Genomic DNA, 26,525 nt, shown 5'->3' with positions numbered 1-26,525 from the left:
CAGCTTGTTTAGGGGTGCGGCCAGTTCTGGAGCACAAGTCTTCAATACTATTGCTCGAATGTTGTCAGGGCCCAGAGCCTTTGAAGTATCCAGTGCTTCAGCCGTTTCTTGATATCATGTGGAGTGAATCGCATTGGCCGAAGACTGGCATCTGTAATGCTGGGGACATCAGGAGGAGGCAGAGCTGGATCATCCACTTGACACTTCTGGCTTGTCTTTCACACTGATGTGCTGGGCTCCCCCATCGTTTAGGATGGGGATATTTGTGGAGCCTCCTCCTCCTGTTAGTTGTTTAATTGTCCACCACCATTCATGACTGGATGTGGCAGAACAGCAGAGGCAGCTCACCACCACCTTCTCAAGGGCAATTAGATTTGGGCAATAAATGCCGGCCTAGCCAGTGACGCCCACATCCCATGCACGAATTTTTAAAAATCTGATCCGTTGGTTATGGGATCGCTTAGCTCTGTTTATCGCATGCTGCTTATGCAGTTTGGCAGGCAAGTAGTCCTGTGTTGTAGCTTCATCAGGTTGACACCTCATTTTGAGGTATACCTGGTGCTGCTCCTGGCATGCCCTCCTTCACTTTTTAGATGGTGACATTAGGAGAGAAAAAGAGAGGGGGGAAGAGGGAGCGGGGGGTGGGGGGGGGGGGGGGAAAGAAGGAGGGGGGGGGAGATGAAGGAGGGGGGGAGGAAGAAGGAGCGGGGGAGGGGGAGAGAGAAAAAGACACTGGGAGACAGAAAGAGAGGTAGAGAGAGAGAGAGAGAGAGAGAGAGAGAGAGAAAGAGAAAAACAGAGACAGAGAGAGAGACACACACACAAAGAGAGAGAAATGGAGAGAGGGAGAGAGAGAGAGAGGCAGTGAGAGAGAGGGGCAAAGAGAGAGAAAGAAATGGAGAAAGAGAGGCAGAGAGAGAGAGAGAGGCAGAGAGAGAGCGAAACAGAGAGGGTAACACAGAGAGAGCGGAAGAGAGAGAGAGAGAGAAAGAGAGGGAGAAACAGACAGAGGGAGAGACAGAGAGAGAAACAGACAGAGTCAGACAGACAGAGAGAAACAGAGAGAGAGAGACAAAAAACGGAGAGAGAAAGAGAGAAAGTTGACCAGTGTTTGAGAGACTGGAGGGCTGTTTCCAGTGGCGTTCCGCAGAGCTCAGTACTGGGTCCCCTGCTTTTTGTGGTATACATTAACAATTTGGACATAAATTTAGGGGGGCTGATCAAGAAGTTTGCAGACAACACAAAGATTGGCCGTGTGGTGGATAGCTGTAGGCTGCAGGAAGATATTGATGGTCTGGTCAGATGGGCAGAAAAGTGGCAAATGGAATTCAACTTGGATAAGTGTGAGGTGATGCATTTGAAGAAGGAATACACGATTAATGGGAAAATACTGAGTAGTGTAGAGGAAGTAAAGGACCTTGGAGTGAATGTCCACAGATCTCTGAAGGTAGCAGGACAGGTCGATAAGGTGGTTTAAAAAGGCATATGGAATCCTTTCCTTTATTAGCCGAGGTATAGAATGTAAGAGCAGGGAGGTTATGATGGAACTGTATAATTCATTAGTTAGGCTGCAACTTGAGTACTGTGTACAGTTCTGGTCACCTCATTACAGAAAGGATGTAATTGCACTAGCGAGGGTACAAATGATATTTACAAGGATGTTGCCAGGACTGGAAAAATGCAACTATGAGGAAAGATTGGATAGGCTGGGGTTGTTCGCCTTGGAACAGAGAAGGCTGACGGGAGATCTGATTAAAATGCACAAAATTTTGAGGGACCTGGGATAGAGTGGATGTGAAGGGCCTAATTACCTTAGCAGAGAGGGCATAGATTTAAAGTGATTGGTAGAAAAATTAAAGGGGCAAAGAGGGAAAACTTTTTCACCCAGAGGGTGGTGATGGTCTGGAACACTGCCTGAAAGGATAGTTGAGGCAGAGACCCTCAACTCATTCAAAAGGAGTCTGGATATGCATCTCAAGTGCCGTAATCTGCAGGGCTACTGACCAAATGCTGGAAGGTGGGATTTGAATAGGTGGATCGTTTTTCAGCCGGCACAAAGATGGGTCAAGTGACCTCTTTCTGTGCCTTAAACTTTCTATGATTCTAAGAGAGACAGAGAGAGAGAAAGAGAGAGGGAGAGAGAAAGAAAGAGAGAAAGAAAGAGAGAGAGGGAGAGAAAGAGAGGCAAAGAGAAAGAGAGGCAGAGGCAGAGAGGCAAAGAGACAGAGAGACAAAGAGAGTGAAAGGGAGAGAGAGAGGGAGAGAGAGACAGACAGACAGACAGACAAAGAGAGAGATACACAGAGAGATACAGAGAGAGAGAGATACACACACACACACACACACACACAGTGAGAGAGAGAGACAGAGAGACAAACACACAGAGAGACAGAGAGAGACACAGAGGGAGACAGAAAGAGAGAAAGAGGGAGAGAAAAAGACAGAGAGACAGCCAGAGAGAGAAAGAGACAAAGACAGACAGACAAAGAGACAGGCAGGCAAAGAGAATGAAAGGGAGAGAGAGAGACAGACAGACAGAAAGAGTGACAGACAGGAAGGCAGACAGACGGACAGGGAGACAGAGAGAGAGAGAGACACAGAGAGAGAGAGACAGAGAGAGAGACAGAGACACCCACACACACAGACAGAGAGAGAGAGAGAAACACACACACTGACAGAGAGAGACAGACAGACAGACAAACTCAGAGAGTGACAGAAGAGACAGACAGAGGGAGAGGGCGACAGACAGAGAGAGACAGAGAGAGAGACAGAGAGAAACTTGATGGGTGTTTTAGCAACTGGAGGGCTGTTTCCAGTGGTATACTGCAGGGCTCAGTACTGGTTCCCCTATTTTTTGTGGTATATATTATCAATGTGGACATAAATGTAGGGGGCTTGATCAAGAAGTTTGCAGGCAACACAAAGATTGGCCGTGTGGTGGATAGCTGTAGGCTGCAGGAAGATATTGATGGTCTGGTCAGATGGGCAGAAAAGTGGCAAATGGAATTCAACTTGGAGAAGTGTGAGGTGATGCATTTGGGGAGGTCAAACAAGGCAAAGGAATACACGATTAATGGGAAAATACTGAGAAGTGTAGAGGAAGTAAGGGACCTTGGTGTGAATGTCCACAGATCTCTGAAAGTCACAGGACAGGTCGATAAGGTGGTTAAGAAGGCATATGGAATCCTTTCCTTTATTAGCTGAGGTATAGAATATAAGAGCAGGGAGGTTATGCTGGAACTGTATAACTCATTGGTTAGGCCACAACTTGAGTAGTGTGTGCAGTTCTCATATCTCATTACAGAAAAGATGCAATTGCACTAGCGAGGGTACAGAGGAGATTTATGAGGGTGTTGCCAGGACTGGAAAAATGCAACTATGAGGAAAGATTGGATAGGCTGGGGTTGTTCTCCTTGGAACAGAGAATGCTAACGGGAGATCTGATTGAAACGTTCAAACATTTGAGGGACCTGGATAGAGTGGATGTGAAGGGCTTATTTACCTTAGCAGAGAGGTCAGTGATGAGGGGGCATAGATTTAAAGTGATTGGTAGAAATATTAAAGGGGCGATGAGGAAAAACATTTTCACCCAAGGGTTGGTGATAGTCTGGAGCTCACTGCCTGAAAGGGTAGTTGAGGTAGAGACCCTCAACTCATTCAAAAGGAGTCTGGATATGCACCTCAAGTGCCGTAAGCTGCAGGGTGATGGACCAAATTCTGGAAAGTGGGATTAGAATAGGCGGATCATTTTTCAACCAGCACAGACAAGATGGGCCAAGTGTCCTCTTTCTATGCCTTAAACTTTATATGATTCTCAGAGAGAGAAAGAAAGAGAGAGAGAAAAAAAGAGAAGGAGGGAGAGAGGAAAAGAGAGAGAGAGAAAGAGAGGCAAAGAGACAGACAGGCAAAGGGAGAGAGAGGGAGAAAGAGAAGGAGAGAAAGACAGACAGAAAGAGAGACAGACAGAAAGAGAGACTGAGAAAGAGATACAAAGAGAGAGAGACAAAGAGAGAGAGAGACAAAGAGAGAGAGAGACAAAGAGAGACACACACACACACAGACAGACAGAGACAGAGAGAGAGATTGATTGGCCACCCTCATGCAGAGCCATATCCAGCAAGCCACCCAGTGGATGGTAGAGATGTGTGTCGACCTGCACACCATCTTCAACTCCATGAGCTTAGTGTAAGGATGGCTGGAGCCACTGCCAGGTCCTTGCCCTCCTCAGGTGAACAGGGCATTACAGGTGTGCTTTGAAAGGGCAGAGAAGCAGCTGCCCGATGCATCTGAGGACTCCTCAAGGCTCTCCGGATGTGCACGGTGACCCCTTGTCCCCTCTGTCAGTGACACCAGTGCTTCACTCAGGCGTGATGACAGAGGCGACTGCTGCACTTGTGCAGGAGGCCTTCAATGTGCCAGAGCCCTCAAGGCCCCAGGCAGCCAGAGGATAGCGGCCAAGGCCATCTCAGTCAGCAGCCTGCATCCACCTCAGCTGAAAGCACGGGGGAGCACCACGTAGGAGTATATGCAAGAGATTTAAGAAGTGCACCGAGCTATGCTCAGGGTTCATGGGTTACTTTTTTTTGGATCCCTGGAACTTGGCAAATATTTGTTCCACCATTAAATATCTGATGTTGCAACGCTGACATTCTCCTTGCATTTCCTGGGGGTTGCTTGGAATTCAGGAGAACCCTGGCTCTGTCAAAGGGTGTGGTGGGTGGGACCACACCATTTGAGGTCCAGGCACTTTTCATGCTGTAGCAATCTGTCTAACTGAGACCAGGCAATTGGTAAGGGCAATGAAGGAGGCGGCATCTTTATTACATTGCATACATCCGTCAGGAGGGATTGTGAGAATCACACCTGTATTAGTGCACTCCTTGTGTGTATCTCATGGCACCTTGCCTGTGGTCCCTGGGGCTCTGCAGTGTCCTGAGCCTGCTCATCATCTTCCTCCATCTCATCATCGGAGGAGGCATTGTGCTCAACGATATCTCCACTGTTTAATTGCTCTCCCCTTTATAGAGCCACATTGCGCAGGACACCACACTGATGAGACCCTTGCTGGAGCATATTGTAGGGTTCCAACAGATCTGTCTTGGCATCTTCAGAAGCCCTATGGCCTGCTCGATAATCGCTTGAGTTGTGCCATGGAAGGTGTTGTGCCTCTCCTCCGCAGCAGTGCTAGAGTTCCTCACAGACGTTTTAAGTTATGACTTCAATGGGTAACCCTTGTCACCCAGTATCCATCCTTGAAGGCTCACAGGGGGTCTGAAAAGCTCTGACACTTGGGACTGCCTTAGTATGTAGGCATCGTGGCTGCTTCCTGGGAACTGTGCACACACCTGGAGGCAGCGTTCTCAGTGGTCACAGACCAGTTGTACACTGAGCATGAGGAAGCCCTTCCTGTTGAAGGAGGCTGCAAGCTGATTAGTGGGAGCTTTGATGCTACATGCATGCAATTGATGATGCCCTACACCTGGGGGAATCCAGCGATGGACCCGAACCCTGCCTGCGTTAGTACGGAAGTGAATGTATTGGTCCGCCCTCTTGAACATGGCATTGGTGCAGTGATGAGCAGCAGACTGGGTGATCCCACACATATCTCCGGTGGGTCCCTGGAAATGATCCTGAGGGGTAGAAATTCAGCACCATGGTGATCTTCAGCATGACTGGCACCACTTCCCATGGGGCGTAGCTTGTCCTCCAGCATGGCACATAGCTTTGTGACCGCCTCCCTGGAGAGGCGGATTCTTTGGTGACACTGCTGCTCTGACATCATGTAGGTAGCAGAGCCATTGGTCTGGAGACCCTCTCTGGTGGGTAACCTATTCTCCACACAGGAGGTTGGTTGCATCCCCCTCTGCACCCTTATACTCCATTCCCCACCGGGGTTGGCGTTCCTGCTGCCCCTCTGGTTGCTGCTGTCCTGCTGCCCTTGGCTGAAGCTTTCTCCCTCTCTAACGCTCCTACTCACAGGAGGAGCCACAACCTGACTGAATAAGGCCCATAGCATGTAAACTCACTCAGTCTCCAGGGCCTCCTTCCTCCACCAACATGACTGCCAGTATCAATATGCCACTCTGGTGGTCTGTCCCCACAGCTGTGACACCTTTTCCCCTTCTCTCCACCGTCTATGTCAATGCCCACACCATTCCACTTGCCCTTCCAATGCTCACCAGTACTCACGATGGCTGTCATTTGCAGCCAGAACTGACTCCCACTTGCTCACCACTCCTCTTTACCTGCACAGCTCTGAAGCCCCGTGGTTTATGTGCAGGTCTGGAAAAATCTGAAAACCCTGGTAAAATTTAAGTTGATTGCATTTTAAACAAGCTTAATTACCTGCCTGCCACATGCAGGCACGACATCCTCCTGCCATGCCAACCTCCCTTCCCAATATCCGAATCCAATGTGAATACGTTGGGCTTCTGTCTCAATGTTTTCCAACACAATATCCCGACCCCTCCAGCCTCCCAGCACACCGCCAATGGTCTGGGAAAATTCAGCCCAATATCTCCTATCTGGCTCGATGTCACGTTTTGTTTTATAATGCTCCTGTGAAGCGCCTTGGGATGTTTTAATATGTTAAAAGGTGCAGTATAAATATAGGTTGTTGTTGGTGAACTGAGCATTCCTCCAAGGGCAGAGCTCAGGAAAACTGGCCCAAAGCTTGATAAAATGATAGTCCCAATAAGCTTCTTTTTTTATTTCTTCGTGGGATAGGGCTTCGCTGGCTAGGCCAACATTTATTGCCCATCCCTAATTTCCCTTGAGAAGGTGGTGATGAGCTGCCTTCTTGAACCACTGCAGTCCTTGGGGTGTAGGTATGCCCACAGTGCTGTTAGGAAGGGAGTTCCATGATTTTGACCCAGTGACAGTGAAGGAGCAGTGATGTAGTTGCCAGTCAGGATGGTGTGTGGCTTGGAGGGGAACTTGGAGGTGGTGGTGCTCCCATGCATTTGCCGCCCTTGTCCTTCTAGGTGGTAGAGGTTCGGGTTTGGAAAGTGCTGTCAAAGGAGCCTAGGTGAGTTGCTGCAGTGCATCTTGTAGATGGTACACACTGCTGCCACTGTGCGTCGGTGGTGGAGGGAGTGAATGTTTGTGGATGGGGTGCCAATAAAGTGGGCTGCTTTGTCCTGGATGGTGTCAAGCTTCTTGAGTGTTGTTGGAGCTGTACTCATCCAGGCAAGTGGAGAGTATTCCATCACACTCCTGACTTGTGCCTTGTAGATGGTGGCTATGCTTTGGGGAGGCAGGAGGTGAGTTAAGTTGCGTCAGAATTCCCAGTCTCTGACCTGCTTTTGTAGCCACAGTATTTATATGGCTGGTCCAGTTCAGTTTCTGGTCAATGGTGACCCCCAGGATGTTGATAGTGGGGGATTCAGTGATGGTAATGCCATTGAACGTCAAGAGGAGATGGTTAGATTCTCTCCTGTTTGAGATGGTCATTTCTTGGCACAAATGTTACTTGTTAGATGCACTGTGCAATGTGCAACTCGGCCATACAAACCTATGCAAATTCTGAGTTTGATCTCAGACATTTCAGCAGTGGGGTCTTCAGAACAGGCCTGAGCTCCCCTGGACCAGAGGGAGGTCAACTATCCAGGGTTCTTGCTCCTTGTCGACAGCCATTAACCTCTGCTGAACAGTGTGGGTGGATAGAAGTTAGGTGTGGAAAGGGTCATACTGGGGTATGATTCTCCCTAAAGATCAACTAGCCTTTTCCACTCACTATTAAAGCTCACATATGATGAATGTTAATCAGGAAAGATACTGGAGAGTAGTTGGCTGCTGTGAAACCCCATGCTCAGCAATGTTCAGTGAATATAGGAAAGAAGGATAGCATGACAAAATATTCAGAATTAAAAACGGTACTTTTCTTTAAATAAGTATCTTCGATTTTCTCCTCTTACCCTTCCTTTATCAGGCTTCTTATTCAACATCCAGTACTGGATAAGCAGAGTTTTTTTTAATTCTTTCATGGGATGAGAGTGTCACTGGCAAGGCCAGGATTTGTTGCCCATCCCTAATTTCTTCCAATTAAATATTGGGAAGACTGAAGCCATTGTTTTCAGTCCTCGCTCCAAACACTGTGCCCTAGCTACTGACTCCATCCCTCTCCCTGGCAACAGTCTGAGATTAAGCAACCTTGGTGTCACATTTGACCGTGGTGATCTTGCGACCTCATATTCGTGCTATCACTAAGACCGCCTATTTCCACCTCTGTAACATCACCCAACTTTGCCCCTGTCTCAGTTCATCTGCTGCTGAAACCTTCACTCATGCCTTTGTTACCTTTAGACTTGGCTATTCCAATTCACTCCTGGCTCGTCTCCCACATTCTACATAAACTTGAGGTCATCCAAAGCTCTGCTGCCTGTGTCTTAACTTGCACAAAGTTCTGTTCGCCTATCATCCCTGTGCTCACTGATCTACATTGGCTCCCAGTCAAGCAACATCTTGATCTTAAAATTCTCATCCTTGTTTTCAAATACCTCCATGGCCTCACTCTTCCCTATCTCTGCATTCTCCTCCAGCCCCACAACCCTCCAAGATATCTGCACTGCTCCAAGTCTGGCCTCTTGTGCATCACTGACTTTAATTGCTTCACCATTGATGGCCATGCCTTCAGTTGATGGGCTCCAAGCTTTGGAATACCCTCCCTACACCTCTCCACCTCACTTGCCTCCTTAAAACCTACCTCTTTGACCAAGCTTTTGGTCACCTGACATAATATCTCCTTTTGTGGCCTAGTGTCATACTGTTTTATAATGCTCCTGTAAAGCGCCTTCGGATGTTTTATTATGTTAAAGGCGCTATATAAATACAAGTTGTCGTTATTGTTGTTCCTCTCCTGAAGAGGCTGACTTGTGCTGAAGTGCAGTTTCACAGGAATCAGTGGCCCTGAAATACTTTACCCAAGTGTCCATTTGTCAAACACAAGTATATAATAGGATCATAGAATGATACAGCACAGAAAGAGGCCTTTCGGCCCTCTGATAGAGCTATCCAATTAATCCCACTCCTCTGCTCTTTTCCACAGCCCTGTAATTCTTTTTCTTTTCAATTATTTACCAAACTCTTTTAAATGTTATTATTGCATCTGCTTCTGCTACCCTTTCAGGCAGTGCATTCCAAATTACAACGTGCTGTGTAGAAAATGTTTCCTCATGTCACCTCTAGTTCTTATGTCAATCAACTTAAATGCCACAAACTCCATTTGCTAGCCATTGACTCCATCAAGCTCCTAAGCTCTGGAATTCCCTCTCTAACTCACTTTCCACCTTTAAGACACCTCTTAAAACCTACCACTTTGAGCAAGCGTCTGTTTATCTGCTCCAATATATCCTTATGTGGATGGGCATCAAATTTTGTTTGATAACACTCCTGTAAAGAACCTTGGGTTATTTAGTTATATTAAAAGTGCTATATAAATGCATTGTTGTTGTAAATAGTACCCCGATTGCCATTTTAAGTTGGAATGGCCATAGCCTGCGCTCTGCTCACTCTGACCAGTTCCATGGGTGATAAAACCAAAGATGTCTGACCAAAGTTAGTCTTGAACTATTTTGATGGGTCCTGGGGAAGCACTCAACAAAAATAAACTTGGCCAAAGCCACCCCTGGATCCCCACTCCCCATGATTACAATCCATGCCCCACTCCCCCACCATGTTTATCTACATAACAATGACAACACTTCAAAAATAATTAATTGGCTGTGAAGTACTTTGGGATATATATGATCTTCCAAAGTTCTGTCAATTCAGGAACTGTTCCTTTAGATTGGTAAGTTGCACATCACTCTTCTATTTAAGAAAAGTGAAAGAGGGAAACCAGGGAATTATAGTAAAAGCAAAATTCTGCGGATGCTGGAAAACTGAAATAAAAACAAGAAATGCTGGAAATACTCAGCAGGTCTGGCAGCATCTGTGGAGAGAGAAGCAGAGTTAATGTTTCAGGTCAGTGACCCTTCTTCAGAACTGGCTAATATTAGAAATGTAAAAGGTTATAAACAAGTAAAGCGGGGGTGGGGCAAGATATAACAAAGGAGAAGGTGTAGATAGGACAAGGTCACAGAATAGCTGACCAGAAGGTCGTGCCTAGGACAGAGATGTGAGCATGAGAGCAGGGGGTGGGGGCGGAGGAAGTGCTGAAATGGCAAGCAACCGGAGGCTCGGGGTCCTGCTTGCGGACTGAGTGGAGGTGTTCCGCAAAGCGGTCACCCAGTCTGCGTTTGGTCTCCCCAGTGTAGATGAGACCACATTGTGAGCAGCGAATACAGTATACTAGATTGAAAGAAGTACAAGTAAATCGCTGCTTCACCTGAAAGGAGTGTTTGGGGCCTGGGATAGCGAGGAGAGAGGAGGTAAATGAGCAGGTATTACACCTTCCCCTGCAATCGCAAGAGGTGTAGCACCTGCCCATTTACCTCCTCTCTCCTCACTATCCCAGGCCCCAAACACTCCTTTCAGGTGAAGCAGCGATTTACTTGTACTTCTTTCAATGTAGTATACTATATTCGCTGCTCACAATGTGGTCTCCTCTACATTGGGGAGACCAAGCGCAGACAGGGTGACCGCTTTGCGGAACATGTCCGCTCAGTCCGCAAGCAGGACCCGAGCTTCCGGTTGCTTGCCATTTCAACACTTCCCCCCCCTGCTCTCATGCTCACATCTCTGTCCTGGGATTGCTGCAGTGTTCCAGTGAACATCAACGCAAGCTCGAGGAACAGCATCTCATTTACCGATTAGGCACACTACAGCCTGCCGGACTGAACATTGAGTTCAATAATTTCAGAGCATGACAGGCCCCCCATTTTACTTTTATTTTTAGGTTTTTTTTCTTTTTCCATATATATATATATATTTTTTTTTGTTTGTGTTTATTTTATTTCATTTCATCTTAGTTTGTTCAGTTTGCTTACCCGCTGTTTCTTTTTTCATGTTTGTACTTGCGGCTGTTCAATCTTCAGTCCGTTAACACCCTATCTGTACTAATGCTTTGTCTTTCAACACACCATTAACATATTGTTTGCCTTTGTTCCACGACCTTCTGATCAGCTATTCTGTGACCTTGTCCTATCTACACCTTCTCCTTTGTTATCTCTTGCCCCACCCCTGCTTTACTTGCTTATAACCTCTTACATTTCTAATATTTGCCAGTTCTGAAGAAGGGTCACTGACCTGAAACATTAACTTTGCTTCTCTGTCCATAGATGCTGCCAGACCTGCTGAGTATTTCCAGCATTTCTTGTTTTTATACCAGGGAATTATAGACCAGTCAGCCTAACATCTGTTGTCAGGAAATTTTTTTTAGATTAGATTAGAGATACAGCACTGAAACAGGCCCTTTGGCCCACCGAGTCTGTGCCGAACATCAACCACCCATTTATACTAATCCTACACTAATCCCATATTCCTACCACAATCCCCACCTGTCCCTATATTTCCCTACCACCTACCTATACTAGTGACAATTTATAATGGCCAATTTACCTATCAACCTGCAAGTCTTTTTGGCTTGTGGGAGGAAACCGGAGCACCCGGAGAAAACCCACGCAGACACAGGGAGAACTTGCAAACTCCACACAGGCAGTACCCGGAATCAAACCCGGGTCCCTGGAGCTGTGAGGCTGCGGTGCTAACCACTGCGCCACCCTCATTAGAGTCTATTAAGAAGGATGGAGTGACTGAACATCTTGAACATTTTCAGCTGATCAGAGAGTACCAGCATGGACTTGTAAAGAGTATGTCATGCCTGCCAAACCTGACTGAATTTTTTGAAGTGATAACTAAAATAGTGGATCGTGGAATGTCTATGGATGTAATTTTGATTGACTTCCAGAAGGCATTAGATAAGACAGTGTTAGCTGAAGTTGAAGCTCATTGAATTGTAAATTGGGAGATTGGGTGAGTGTTAGGAGATAGAGTAAGGTACGCTAACTGGCAGGTTATGATTAGTGGCATCCTGCAGGGCCTCAACTATTCAATGTATTTATTAACATTTTACGTGATGGTATATATATCTATGACTCTATAGACAGCCACATTTCCAAGTGTGCCGATCACACAAAGATAGACAGGATTGTAAGCAGTGCAGATGGAAGCATAAATTACAAAAAGCTATTAATAGATCAAGTGAATAGGCAAAACTGTGGCAAATGGATTTCAATGTAGGTAAATGTGAGGTCATCCACTTTGAACCTAAAAAGGATGGAACAAGTACTTTCTAAATGGTGAAAAGCTAGAAACAGTGGAGTTACAAAGAGACTTGGGGGTCCAGGTACAAAGATCATTAAAATGTCATGAACAGGTACAGAAAATAATCAAAAAGGCTAATGGAATGCTGCCTTTATATCGAGAGGGTTAGGATACAAGAGATAGACGTAATGGTACAGCTATAAAAAACCCTGGTTAAACCACAGCTGGAGTACTGTAAGCAGTTCTGGGCACCACACCTCAGGAAGGATCTGCTGGCCTTGGAGGGAGTGCAGCATAGAGGTTCCAGATTGATACTGGGACTCAAAGGATTAAATTAAGAGGAAAGATTACACAAACTATTGTTGTATTCCCTGAAATTTAGACGGTTAAGGAGTGATATGATCCAAAGTTTTCATGACATTAAGGGGAACCAATAGGGTAGATAGAGATAAATTATTTCCGCTAGTCAGTGAGTATAGGACTGGGCGCATAACCTAAAATATTAGAGCTAGACCTCTCAGCAGTGAAATTAGGAAATACTTCTACACACAAAAGGTGGTAGAAGTTTGGAACTCTCTTCCACAAATGGAAATTGATGCTAGATCAAGTGTCAATTTTAAATCTGAGATTGATGGATTTCTGTTAACCAAAAGGTATTAGGGCATAGGGACAAAGGCAGCTATATTAAGTTAGGTCACAAATCAGCCATGAATGTTGGAACAGGCTCGAGGGACTAAATGGATGCCTCCTCTTCCTATGAAAAAGTTTTTTGTTTCACTTTTCATTGCCGATATTAAACAGTTAAGCAGCTCTCTACAAACCCTGTTTATTGAAATTGGTGCATAAATTTCAAGTTTACAAATTACTTTGGAAAGGCTTGACTTTCATTTGAAATTTTGCAAGTCTGCAATTAAGATTTCCAGTTTGTAATTGCTGTTCAATCAGTGGCAGAGTCAAAACATAGCCCATAGTTCAGGACGTTATCATTAAAGCATTAATTTCCTGTTGAAGGAATCCTGAAATTTAAAGCACCATTCTCCTGTTCCTCCATTCCTACAAAAGGCCTTATCCTGGTGATTGTGACTGAAAAATATACAGCTGTTAATACAATTTTGGGGGAGAAAATCTGACAGAAAGAAATTAGCTCACCATAGATTTTAATTTCCTCTGGCAGCATAATAGTTAGTGTGTTTGTATAAGTGTTTGTCCTTTATTTTTATGCAGAGAACCTGTTTAAGATAAATTGGTTAGTGATGGAGTTAAAATTGCATACAACAGTATTTTACACATTAAGCCATACTATACCAGAGGAAATTAAATAAACAAGGGGTAAGTGGCCTCCTGACTGGGCTCACCATACCCTGACAGGGCTCATCATAGCCTCCTAAATGGGACCACAATTACCTTCATTTAGGTTAAAATTGCATAGAATATAGGAGCACAGAAACAAACCTTTTAGCCCAACCAGTCCATACTGGCGTTTATGCTCCACTCGAGCCTCCTCCAGTCCTTCCTCATCTCACCTTGATCAACATAACCCCCTCTTCCCTTCTCCCTCATATGTTTTTCTAGCTTTCCTTTAAATGAATCTATATTATTTACCTCAACTAATACCTGTGGTAATGAGTTCTACATTCTCACCACACAGATTAAAGAAGTTTCTTCTGAATTCCTAATTTGATTTCTTGGTGACTATCTTATATTGATGGCCTCTAGTTTTGCTCTTCCCTACAAGTAAAAACACTCATTTTCTCTATCAAAATCTTTTATTATTTTAAAGACCATTATTCGGTAATGACTCAGTGATATCTGTACTCTTGAAAAGAGACCCAGACTGTTCTTCTTTTCCTGATAGATGTAACTTTACAGTTGTGGTAGCATCCTTTAAAATCTTTTTTGTATCCTCTTTATAATATGGCAATCAGAACTGAACACAATACTTCCACAAGTGTGGTCTAACCAAGATTCATACGAGTTGAGTGTAACTTCTTTATTTTTCAGATCTCTCTAGAAATAAACCCTAGCACTTGGTTTGCTTTTGTCGTGGCCTTAAAATTGCCCCCACTTGAGCTATGAGAAGAAACTGTCTCTGTCCTATTTCCTGCACTTCTGTTGTCACTCCTTCACCTTCCTTCCAAATATGTTGTATGATAAGATTCTCTTTGTCCTTACCTTCCACCCCACCAGTTTTTGCAGTCAATACATCATCTTCCATCATTTCCACCACCAACACATCTTCCCCTCTCACCCCCTTTCAACATTCCAAAGGGATTGTTCCCTCTGCTACATCCTGGATCACTTCTCAATCACCCTAACACCCTTCCCACGCCACCTTCCTGTACAAGCACAGAAGATGCACCACTTTCCCTTTTACCTCCGGCCTTCCCAACATTCAGGGCCCTAAACACTCCTTTCAGTTCAAACAGCAATTTACGTGTACTTCTTTCAATTTAATACATTGTTTTCGTGGCTCATGATGTGATCTCCCCTACATTGGGGAGACCAAACGCAGATTGGGTGCCCGCTTTGTGGAAAACCTCCATTTAGTTAACAAGCATGACCCCAAGCTTCTGGCCACCTTTCATGTTAATTCTCCAACCCACTCCCACTTTGACCTCTCTGTCATCAACCTCCTATACCGTTCCAATGAAGCTCAACACTAAGTTTGAGGAACAGCACCTCTATCAATTATCCAGCTTTCTGGACTCAATATTGAGTTCAGCAATTTCAGATCATAAACTCTGCCCCCATTTTTTCCATTTGTTTGGTAATGATTCTGCTATTCCCATTTACACCTGCTCTAGACCCATCTTTTGTTTCTTTACATGTCCCATTACCATCTCATTTTGTAGATAAGGTGGTTAGGAAGGCATATGGGATACTTGCCTTTATTAGCCGAGGCACAGAATATAAGAGCAGGGAGGTTATGATGGAGCTGTATAAAACGCTAGTTAGGTCACAGCTGGAGTACTGTGTACAGTTCTGGGCACCGCACTAAAGGAAGGATGTGATTGCACTGGAGAGGGTGCAGAGGAGATTCACCTGGATGTTGCCTGGGCTGGAGCATTTCAGCTATGAAGAGAGACTGGATAGGCTAGGGCTGTTTTCCTTAGAGCAGAGAAAGCTGAGGGGGGACCTGATAGAGGTATACAAAATTATGAGGGGCATAGATAGGAAGAAACTTTTTCCCTTAGCGGAGGTGTCAATAACCAGGGAGCATAGATTTAAGGTAAGGGGCAGGAGGTTTAGAGGGGATTTGAGGAAAAAACTTTTCACCCAGAGGGTGGTTGGAATCTGGAACACACTGCCTGAAGGGGTGGTAGAGGCAGGAACCCTCACAACATTTAAGTAGTATTTAGACGTGCACTTGAAAGGCCATAGCATACGAGGCTACGGGCCAAGTGCTGGAAAATGGGATTAGAATAGATAGGTGCTTGATGGCTGGCACAGACACGATGGGCCAAATGGCCTGTTTCTGTGCTGTATAACTCTATGACTCTATGCCTTGAACCATCATCCCTTTTGTCATTTAATCTCTCCTGCCTTCCACCCTGTCACAGACGTTCCCTTTTGTTCTTTCTTCGCACCCCGCACCCCACCCCCCTGCTTTCCCTGCCTCTTCACTTGCTTAAAATGTTACATCTCTAACTGCTTCCAATTCTGACAAAAGGTCATTGACCTGAAACATTAACTCGGTTTTTCTCTCCACAGATGCTGCCTGACCTGCTGAATATTTCCAGTATTTTCTGTTTTTATTTATTAGAAAAGTATAATATTACTTAAGTTCTGAAAGTTGGACAAGAGGGACATAGATTCAAGTTAGTAAAAGGTGTCATTGGGACTCATTAGGAAATCCTTGTTCACATGAAGAGTGACCAGCATATGGCATAGACCTCTAGGCAGAGAAACAGAGATGAAAACCCTGAATTCAGTTAAGAAGCAATTGGACACTGAAATGGGGTCTTTGAGAATCTTTCTGGAAGGATGAAATGAGATGGGCCGAATGGCCATTTTAATCCCTAACTATCTTAAGATCTTGTGACCAGTTTCACATTCCTTGAATGACTTTCTCAGTTCTGAGTCCTCTCTTTGCCAGCAGTGACTCCAAGTGTGTGTGTGTTCCATTCCCTACTGTGTGACCTTTCTCCACACAAGATGATTCATAACTGTGTTACATCACCAAGGGGTTAACCAGCAGACAATTTCTAGACTCAATAAACATACTGAGCAACAATATATGTAAAAGTGGGCACCAGAATAGCTTGAACTTAATTTTCAAGCTGACCTCAGGAACTTATTTTATGTCTGTTAAACAGGCATCAGATTAACATCTAGTCTATGTCATTTTGAGTATATTTATACATGTGACTGTAAAGTAAGAAATTTGCAGAATTGTAACTATTCACCCGATGCTCAGCCAGGACCTCCGTGGTCTTTCTTAATATTTTCCTTTTTCATTTTGTTAGCAGATTGCAAAAGCCATTTTAATTTTAATAAAAAGCATGTAACCTCTCAGATAATTTTATTGAGAAGCCTGATTGAAGGTCCAAGACTGCCAGTGCAGGATTAAGTTTGAAAGAGAATATGATGGATCAGGTAAATCAAGTAGTTTGATAACACCAAGATTAGGCTTTTGAAATCTGTAGGTAATAGGACATAGGAACATATAACTTGCATTTACATAGCCTTCAGGGTGTTCTAAAGTGCTTCACAGTCAATGATTTACTTTTGAAGTATTACTACTGTTGTTCAGTCAAATAGAGCAGTCATCTTGTGCAAAACAAGATCCCACAAACAGCAGTGAGCTGAATGACCAATTAATTTGCTTCCATGATGTTCGTTAAGCGATGAATTCTTGTCAGGACACCTGCAGAACTCCCCAGTCTTCCTCAAAAAGGTGTCTGAGTGTAATATCTCATCCAAAAGACAGGACATCCAACAATACTGCATTGCCTCTGTACTGCACTGAAGTACCAGCCTTGATTCCTGGAGGAACCTACAACTGTCTGTGTTGGAGACAAAGGTACTACCAGGTTAAGATTTAAGGCTTAATGAGAGAGGGGAACTGAAGGAAATCAGTATCAGTAGAGAAATGGTGTTGGGGAAACTGATGGGATCGAAGGCCGACAAATATCCCCAAGGCCTGATGGTATGCATCCCAGAGTACTTAAGGAAGTGGCCCTAGAAATAGTGGATGCATTGGTGGTCATCTTCCAAGATTCTATAGACTCTGGAACAGTTCCTACAGATAGGAGGGCAGCTAATGTAACCCCACTATTTAAAAAGGGAGGTAGAGAGAAAACAGGGAATTGTAGACCAGTCAGCCTGACGTCAGTAGTGGGGAAAATTCTAGAGTCCATTATCAAAGATTTTATAGCCGAGCACTTAGAGAACAGTGGCATGATTTACAAAAGGGAAATCATGCTTGACAAATCTACTAGAATTCTTCGAGGATATAACTAGTAGAGCTGATGAGGGAGAGCCAGTGTATGTGGTTTATTTGGACTTTCAGAAGGCTTTCGACAAAGTCCCACATAAGAGATTAGCGCGTAAAATTAATGTGTATGGGATTGGGGGTAGTGTATAGCGATAGATAGAAAATTGGTTGGCGGACAGGAAACAAAGGGTAGGGATAAATGGGTCTTTTTCCGAATGGCAGGCAGGGACTAATGGGGTACCGCAGGGATCGGTGCTAGGACCCCAGCTATTCACAAGATATATTAATGATTTAGATGAGGGAACTGAATGTAATATTTCCAAATTTGCAGATGACACAAAACTGAGTGGGAGGGTGAGTTGTGAGGAGGATGCAGAGAGGCTTCAGGGTGATTTGGACAAGTTGAGTGAGCGGGCTAATGCATGGCAGATGCAGTATATTGTGGATAAGTGTGAGGTTATCCACTTTGGTAGCAAAAACAGGAAGGCAGATTATTTATCTGAATGGCTATAAACTGAGGGAGGGGAATATGCAGCGAGACCTGGGTGTTCTCGTACACCAGTCGCTGAAGGTAAGCATGCAGATGCAACAGGCGGTAAAAAAGGCAAATGGTATGTTGGCCTTCATAGCGAGAGGATTCGAATACAGGAGCAGGGATGTCGTGCTGCAATTATACAGGGCCTTGGTGAGGCCACAACTGGAATATTGTGTGCAGTTTTGGTCTCCTTATCTGAGGAAGGATGTTCTTGCTATAGAGGGAGTGCAGCGAAGGTTTACCAGACTGATTCCTGGGATGGCAGGACTGACGTATGAATGGAGAGATTGAGTCGATTGGGCTTATATTCGCTGGAGTTCAGAAGAGTGAGGGGGGATCTCATAAAAACCTATAAAATTTTAACAGGACTTGACACGGTAGATGCAGGAAGGATGTTCCCGATGGTGGGGGAGTCCAGAACCAGGGGTCATAGTCTAAGGATACGGGGTAAACCTTTCAGGACTGAGATTAGGAGAAATTTCTTCACCCAGAGAGTGGTGAGCCTGTGGAATTCGCTACCACAGAAACCAGTTGAGGCCAAAACATTGTAGGTTTTCAAGAAGGAGTTAGATATAGCTCTTGGGTCTAAAGGGATCAAAGGGTATGGGGCGAAAGCGGGAACAGGTTATTGAGTTGGATGATCAGCCATGATCATAATGAATGGTGGAGCAGGCTCGAAGGGCCAAATGGCCTACTCCTGCTCCTATTTTTTCTAAGTTGGATTTCCTACTAACTTCTCAAACGTTGAATGGAATTATTTAAATGTTGAAAAAAAAAGGACGGTGATTCCCGGAGCTATCGGAACATTAAGATGTATTGCTGGAACCCCGGAGTTCTGTCTTTACATTGACTTTTGGTATCGAGACATCTTGTTGCTACACCTCACTGCCAGTCAGACTACAGACCTTATTCATCAGTGACAAGGGCCCACTGAATGTGTATTGCACCCAACACTTAATCGGTCTCGAGGAATTAGTTACGGTATAACTGCAGCCTGAAATAATAGAAAGACTGTGCCCACGGTCGGTGAAAATCAATTGCATTTTCAGGTACCTTGTTTGCAGCCTCTTCAATATTGGCTATCGGGGATGGTAATTCTTTAAAAAAGAGGTGGGATCATTTAATTTGGCGTGGCAATCAAGATGTCGATATTGTGAATGTTCCAACATTAAATTAGGGTGATGTCCCGGCTTTCTCCATAATTAATAATCCGCTGACAAATCGAAGGTATGCAATATATCCAAGTTCTGAGAATGCGATATTGTTCGCGGTTTGTTGCCTATGAAGAAAAGTGGCCTTTGTTTTTCACTTTAAAAAGGAATTTCACTTACATTGAGCTTTAACAAATGGATCCATCAAGTTATTTTCACAATTCATTAATGGGCGAGAACCGCCCTGGATTTTTCTCAGCTGGAATCCACATTCCCAAAGGTAGACACAATTCTGGTCCAGTGCTGGTCCACTTACCAGAGTCTACGCGAATTCAATGCCAGTGCATCTAATTTTTAATTTTTTTTTTTACAAAGCCTTTAGAATTCCCACTTTAAAGAGGAGTTCTATAAAATATTAATTGGCCTCAGCGGCTGGGACTGAAAGATCCACTGTTCGCTATCCAGTGGCCCCAAGTGTAGCAAAAACAAGAAATGCTGGATTCACTCAGCAGGTCTGGCAGCATCTGTGGAAAGAGAAGCAGAGTTAACGTTTCGGGTCAGTGACCCTTCTTCGGTTCCCGAAGAAACGTTAACTCTGCTTCTCTTTCCACAGATGCTGCCAGACCTGCTGAGTGAATCCAGCATTTCTTGTTTTTGTTTCAGATTTCCAGCATCCGCAGTATTTTGCTTTTATTTTAGCCCCAAGTGTAGCCACTGGGTCACAGCAGGAATGAGTTCTATATGGTTGAGGTAGCCCCACAAGTTTACCCATTAAAAAAAAACTTGCATCACAATCTCTTCAAAATGTCTCATCCCTGCAACTGTAACCTTCTCCAGCCCTACAACCCTTGAGATCTCTGCACTCCTCTAATTCTGGCCTCTTGCACATTCGGATTTTAATCTTTCCACCATGTGCGGCCTTGCCTTCAATTGCCTGGGCCTAAACTTTGTAATTCCCTCCCTCAACCTCTCCTCGACCTTTCACTCCTCCTTAAAAACTGCTTCTTTGATCAAGCTTTTCATCGGTCCCAATATATTATGTAGCTGGGGGTCAAATTTTGTTTGGCTCCTCTGAAACACCTTCGGTTGCTTTACTGTGTTAAAGGCGCTTTATGAACGCAAATGGTTGTTCATTGTATTTGGTGTTCAGTGACTGTTGTTACTTAGGTAAAAAGCAGCAGACATTTTTGTTTACAACCACATCCCACAAATAGCAAGTCCAAGTTAATTTGTTTCTGGCAATGCTGTTTGAGTGAGGGCGCAATACTTACCAGGACAGATGACCAACTCTCTATTTGAATAGTGCCACTGAATCTTTTACCTGCCTGAATCACCTAAAGTCCATAACATTTAGTCCATAACATGTTCAATAATAGTTTCCTCCGTATTGCACTGAGATGAAGATTTTCTGTAAGCTTAATTTTGATCGATCAGCTTCTATTGGAGAATGGTTTAAAGGTAAAAAGGAAGAAAATCTGCTACTATATGTAAACTTTGATATGGGAGAAAGAGTAAAAGAGGGTTTGAGAAGGACGGGTGGCGCCCACTCTTTAGAAGAAAGTCAGACCAGTCTCGATAATGTTTGCTCTCAGTGCAGGCCCAGATTATATTTCATCCCTGTGCACATGGTTTTCTTTGCTGAGTACTCCATGGTATATGCGAGACCAGAGCGGACAAATATCCTTTTGATAAAAGCAAAATACGACGGATGCTGGAAATCTGAAATAAAAACAAGAAATGCTGGAACCACTCAATGCTGAGTGGTTCCAGCATTTCTTGTTTTTATTTCAGATTTCCTTTTGAGTTACCCGCCAAACTGGCTTGGAACTCAGTTGTGTGAACAGATACTCCAGATTTATTCTAGGTCAGTTTAGAATTTGTCCTCAAAAATTTTTTTTAAAAGTCCAATATATTCCGTTACATATAGGGACTGACAAAAACTTACTGGTGCTACATATTTTGGGCAGTTTATATTTAAATGCACTTTTACACATTGTTGTAATTTAGGGAATTATAACAAACAACATGTGGGAGACATGATTTAAACGAATGCAAAGTTCAGTTAAAACATTACATATTTGGATAGTTGTAAGGACCATTGATGGGAAAGGGCTAAAAAGTTTTAATCGACCATATAATTGGACGGCAGGAACACATGCCAAAGAAAAACGTCCTTTGCTAAGAAGTGAATTTGCACCACATTTTACAGTCCGGAAAACGTACGCAACAGTCTTATGTTCAGAATTTCCAGCACGGTTTCTTCCCCGACGCCATGCATTCTCGTGCCGCCCCATTTGTTTTTTTAAAAAACTTTTGTTACTGGAGAATGCCGCTGATTTTTTGTTTCCTAAAATCTCAATTGAACGAGTTTGTATAATATTAAACATAAATAAATAAAAACATTATTTCACTTCAGTCACATTCTTTCCAATACGAACAGAACCAATTCCTGGTGAAAACGCTTTGGAAGGCCTGGACAGATCCGACCTCCTATCAAAACCTATGTTAAAACGTGTCAGATTCTCCGAACCGAGAGAGTTTTATCTCCGAACGGATTCGCTCAAAACGACAATCAACACCCCGTCCTCTTCCCTGTTCTCCGCCCCGCCCCGCCCCGCCCCGCCAAAAAAAGTTTGTTTTATGAAATTTGCATTAAATCCGAGGTTGGAAAGTCTTGTAAAAAGCCACTATAAATTAGTAATTGAATTTCGGAAGGTAAATCACAGCAAGCTCCTCGTATGGGGATTAAACCATTCTTTCACACATTCTTTTCGAGGGAATGTGTGCATTTTTTTTTTAAGAAAACCGTTTTGTCGAATTTAATTCACATTCTCATAGTCTCCCCAAGAGCAAATTTCAGGACAAAAAAAAATCAGAAATGTGTAGAGTCTTCGCAAGACTCACAGGCTGAATTAGTTACATAAAGACTGAGGCTGAATGATGACTGTTTGAAGAAGTTCACCTACCCGTCCAGACTGCTTAGTTGCTCAACAGAAGCTGGCTCTGAGTCTGTGAATGTACAGCGCAGCTATCTGGGAACGACTTAAATAAACACTTTTTTAGTCTTCCCCCTCCCCTTCTCAAGCAGTATACCGTTTCCCTTCGTCCCCTGCTTTCTCCCACCCCCTCTTGGGGTCGGGGCTGGGGGGGGGGGGGGGGGGGGTGCGGATGGAGGGTGGAAGGAAGAATGACACATCCCTTGTCAACAAAAGGCAAACATTTGAGAACTGGCTGTTTGAAGGTTAAGAGTCAGAGAGGAGAGTATTTCTTTTTTTAAAAGAAACCATTCATTAAAAAGAGAAAACAAAAGTGCGTGTGTGTTTAAAGAGTTCATAACCACATGATTTTGACTGGAGTTCAAAGATAATTCGAATTTTTTTAATGTGAGCAACCATAGAGGAAGAGGGGGACTTTAAAAAGTGACTGACAGTTGAGATTCTGACTTAGCAGGGTTTTTAAAAAGAGATTTGTTTTGGAAAAGATGTATAACGAATTATAATTCCACACGCCTGACAGTTATCAAATTAATTATTGTAACTTTTTTAAAAGGGTGGCGGGGAATTATTATCTCGTCGGCAAGCACAGTTTATTTTAGAAATAGTCATGGAGGCACTATAATCACTCGGGGCCTGTTCAAGATCTCCTGGTTGATGCCCTTCTTCTCTACTTTACACAATGGACCTTGGCTCTTCACCTGGGTTGCTCTCTCATTCGATAAAAACACACTTTAACTGACCTGGATGACACCAAATTGAATATATGTACAAGCAATGCATGGACACACTATACCGCGTTGCCATGAACTTTCGCTATATGCACTTCCATTTGACGTGATATTTGAAACAATAGTTACATTTAACGGAAGCTCTTTTGCAATTACCATTTGTAATGTTGAATTCCAGTCCTATATTTTGATCCTTAAACACACCCCAGTGGAAAATAAATTTAAATGCTGCTTATTTTTAATCGAATGCAACGCAACATATAGCAATTTGGTAAATATACATTTGAATAGATTAATTCAAATTGCTTTGAATTTAATACATTGGAATTTGTTATTGGATAACAACGAGAAAGTATAAATAATTGTTTCTTTTCCCGTGCAGAAACAGTCTCGAAGTTTGCGAATACCGCGTGTAACTATACTCAAAAACCCAATTATATCGGATGTAATTATGACGTTAAATTGTGTTTTGATGCATTTATTTGTGTTATTTATTTTACAAGCTATGAACATATATATGAAAAATATCAGTTACTGTAGCAATTAAAATTTAACCCGTAGAAAATAAAAACCCTTTTAAAACCATGAGTAAAATTACAAAAATAAATTTAAACGAACCTCCGAGTTTCATCTCTTTTTAATGCAGCCGAACTATTTCTCGCTTCTTCCCGTTTTCAGCCCCGTCCATTCTCGTGCATTTCTTTCAACTAAAAAATATTTTTCACTTGGGAAACATTTTTCCGCTTGTATTTATTTATATTTATATGTATCGCTTACACACTAAATTGGAAGTTTATGCAGTTAAAATATTTAATCTCATAATGGATCTTATTGTACAAATAAACTTCCCGCGCAGTATATCAGAAACATTATATTTATGTATGTATGGAATAGATATTTATATGCTTTTCAAGTTTATATTCGTTTTAAGATAATTTCCTTCAGGTGGGCGTTTCCTCAACCGTGATGAATTTGAACTTAATCACCTATTAATATGTAGACCACAGCCATCAATTGTTTATGTCTCTCTTTGTTTTGCTATGTTAAGAATTACTAAGTAAATTCACAATTGAAGCCATTACAAACGAAAACTTCGCGGCGTTTTAAATATAAACAATATTCACATTAATAAAACGGTTTCTATAAATTAGAATGGGTTGGAAACATAAATCAGATTTATTTTGAAATCACCGAAACTAAAATATCCAATATTGGGCACTTGAAGAAAACGAGTTGAATTTATTTGAGGAATTAAAGTTCGAAGAATTTATTTTAAATTTAACTACTCGTTATAGATTTCGCTAAACGGTGAACAGGAGGGAAAAGAGAAAAGTACAGTGGCGTAGTTATCTTAAATTTCAATCGATGATAACGTAAATAAAACATTAACACGAAGACGCTCATACTATTTGAAAAGAAAAAATAATTAACAGAATGTAATTCAATAATATTCCGTCATAACGTCATAATTACATGATCTCCTAACAGTGCAATTTACATTTAACCAGTAAAGCACATTGAGGTTTTTATGTTTAGTTTAAGGAATTCGTAAAACATGAAATGGCAATAAGATGAAGATTGCTAGCTGTACTGTTAGTATCCATTATAATCTAGTATTCATTGTAACTGTAATGCAGAACATGTAAAGTGAGTACTTATCGTATTCAATGTGATATTTATTACACTCAGGGTAATCAATAAATGACATTTATTGCACTCAGTGTGAAGTAGTATTTATTGCACTCATTATATAGTGTGTAATTGAGCAGGTTACTCAGTTTGCTGTAGTATTTATTATAAATAGTTTAATGTTATTTTGTTTTATTCAGTCTAATGTAATATATATAATTATATTCAGTACTTTGTAATATAGTATTTATTGTACTCTGTCATGTAATGTTTATTTTACTCACTGTAATGCATTGTATTAAATGTAATGGATAATGCAGTAGTTTTTGCACTGAATGTAATGTGGAATATAGAACTTATGGTAATCACTGGTCTGTGTGTTGTGATGTGTAGTTCTACTTGGTATAATCAGTAATATACTATTCATGGTACGAAGTCCTAAATGTAGTGTAATATATTTTTCCTACTTAATGTAATGTTTATTATATCAGCATAATATGAAATGTAATATTGTACCTAATATAACATTAATCTGATAGTGTAGCCAATGTAATATGTAATGCTATATTTATTATTCAGAGTGTATTGTTTCACCTATGCAAAAATGTAACGTACATGCTAGTAATTTTCACTGAGTGTTTATTTTCTCATTTTACCAACATATTTTTCTGATTCACAGGATGCAGCACGACAAAGTAACCAACAGTGAAATGGAACTTTTCTATATCATTTATCAGGATGGAATGGTGCTGAGGTACTGCATTAACAAGATGGCTGAACTAGGATATTTGTTTTGGGTAGAGAGAAGTAAAGGCTGACTGGGAACAAGCTTCCACACCCTATTACATGACTAATTTTACAAGGGAGAATTCTGCCCACTATGGCTTCTTCATATGAGGTAGGTTGAAACTATCTACAGGTTGTACTCATGACCACTGCCAACAACAACCTGTATTTAAATGGCACCTTTAATGTAATAAAATTACCCAAGGTGCTTTGCAGGAGCATTATAAAGCAAAATTTGACACTGAGCCACTTAAGGAGAGATATGGGCAGATGACCAAAAGCTTTGTCAAAGATAAAAGAAAATTACTGCGGATGCTGGAAATCTGAAATGAAAACAAATAATGCTGGAAATACTCAGCAGGTCTGGCAGCATCTGTGGAGAGAGAAGCAGAGTTAACATTTCAGGTCAGTGACCCTTCATCAGAACTGGCAGAGGCTGCAAATGTAATAGCTAATGTGGTCCCACTATTTAAGAAAGGTTGTAGAGATAAGCCAGGGAACTATAGACCAGTGAGTCTCATGTCAGTGGTAGGGAAACTATTGGAGAAAATTCTGAAGGAGAGAATCTATCTCCACTTGGAGAGGCAAAATTTGATTAGGAATAGTCAGCATGGCTTTGTCAGAGGGAGGTCATGCCTAACAAATTTGATTGAATTTTTTGAGCATGTGACCAGGTGTGTAGATGAGGGTAGTGCAGTTGATGTAGTTTACATGGATTTCAGCAAAGCCTTTGACAAGGTCCCACGTGGGAGACTTATCAAGAAAGCAAATGCACATGGAGATACAGGGTAACTTGATAAGGTGGATTCAAAATTGGCTTAGCTGCAGGAGACAGAGTGATGAAAGACGGCTGTTTTCCAGTGACTGGAAGCCAGTGTCCAGTGGCGTACCACAGGGATCTGTGCTGGGTCCCCTATTGTTTGTCATTTATATAAATGACATAGATGACTATTTGGGGGGTAGGATCAGTAAGTTCGTGGATGACACAAAGATTGGCCGAGTGGTTAACAGTGAGGTTGAGTGTCTTGGGTTACAGGAAGATATAGACGGGATGGTCAA

The 26,525-nt window shown here is 42.7% G+C and overlaps 1 protein-coding gene across 1 annotated transcript in view; it reads right to left on the bottom strand.

The window, feature by feature from the left end:
• Nucleotides 1–22,390, bottom strand: part of asip1 (agouti signaling protein 1) — a 72,471-nt gene extending 50,081 nt beyond the window's left edge. The window contains exon 1 of the mRNA XM_068048860.1: nucleotides 22,294–22,390. The gene's annotated coding sequence lies outside the window, so the exon portion shown is untranslated. The remainder of the gene's footprint in view (nucleotides 1–22,293) is intronic.
• Nucleotides 22,391–26,525: the final 4,135 nt, after the last annotated feature.

This window comes from Heterodontus francisci, chromosome 16 (genome assembly GCF_036365525.1).
Source record: "Heterodontus francisci isolate sHetFra1 chromosome 16, sHetFra1.hap1, whole genome shotgun sequence".
NCBI lineage: Eukaryota > Metazoa > Chordata > Chondrichthyes > Heterodontiformes > Heterodontidae > Heterodontus > Heterodontus francisci.
Note: the sequence above shows the minus strand (reverse complement) of the source record. Positions and strands in the feature narration are given on the sequence as shown.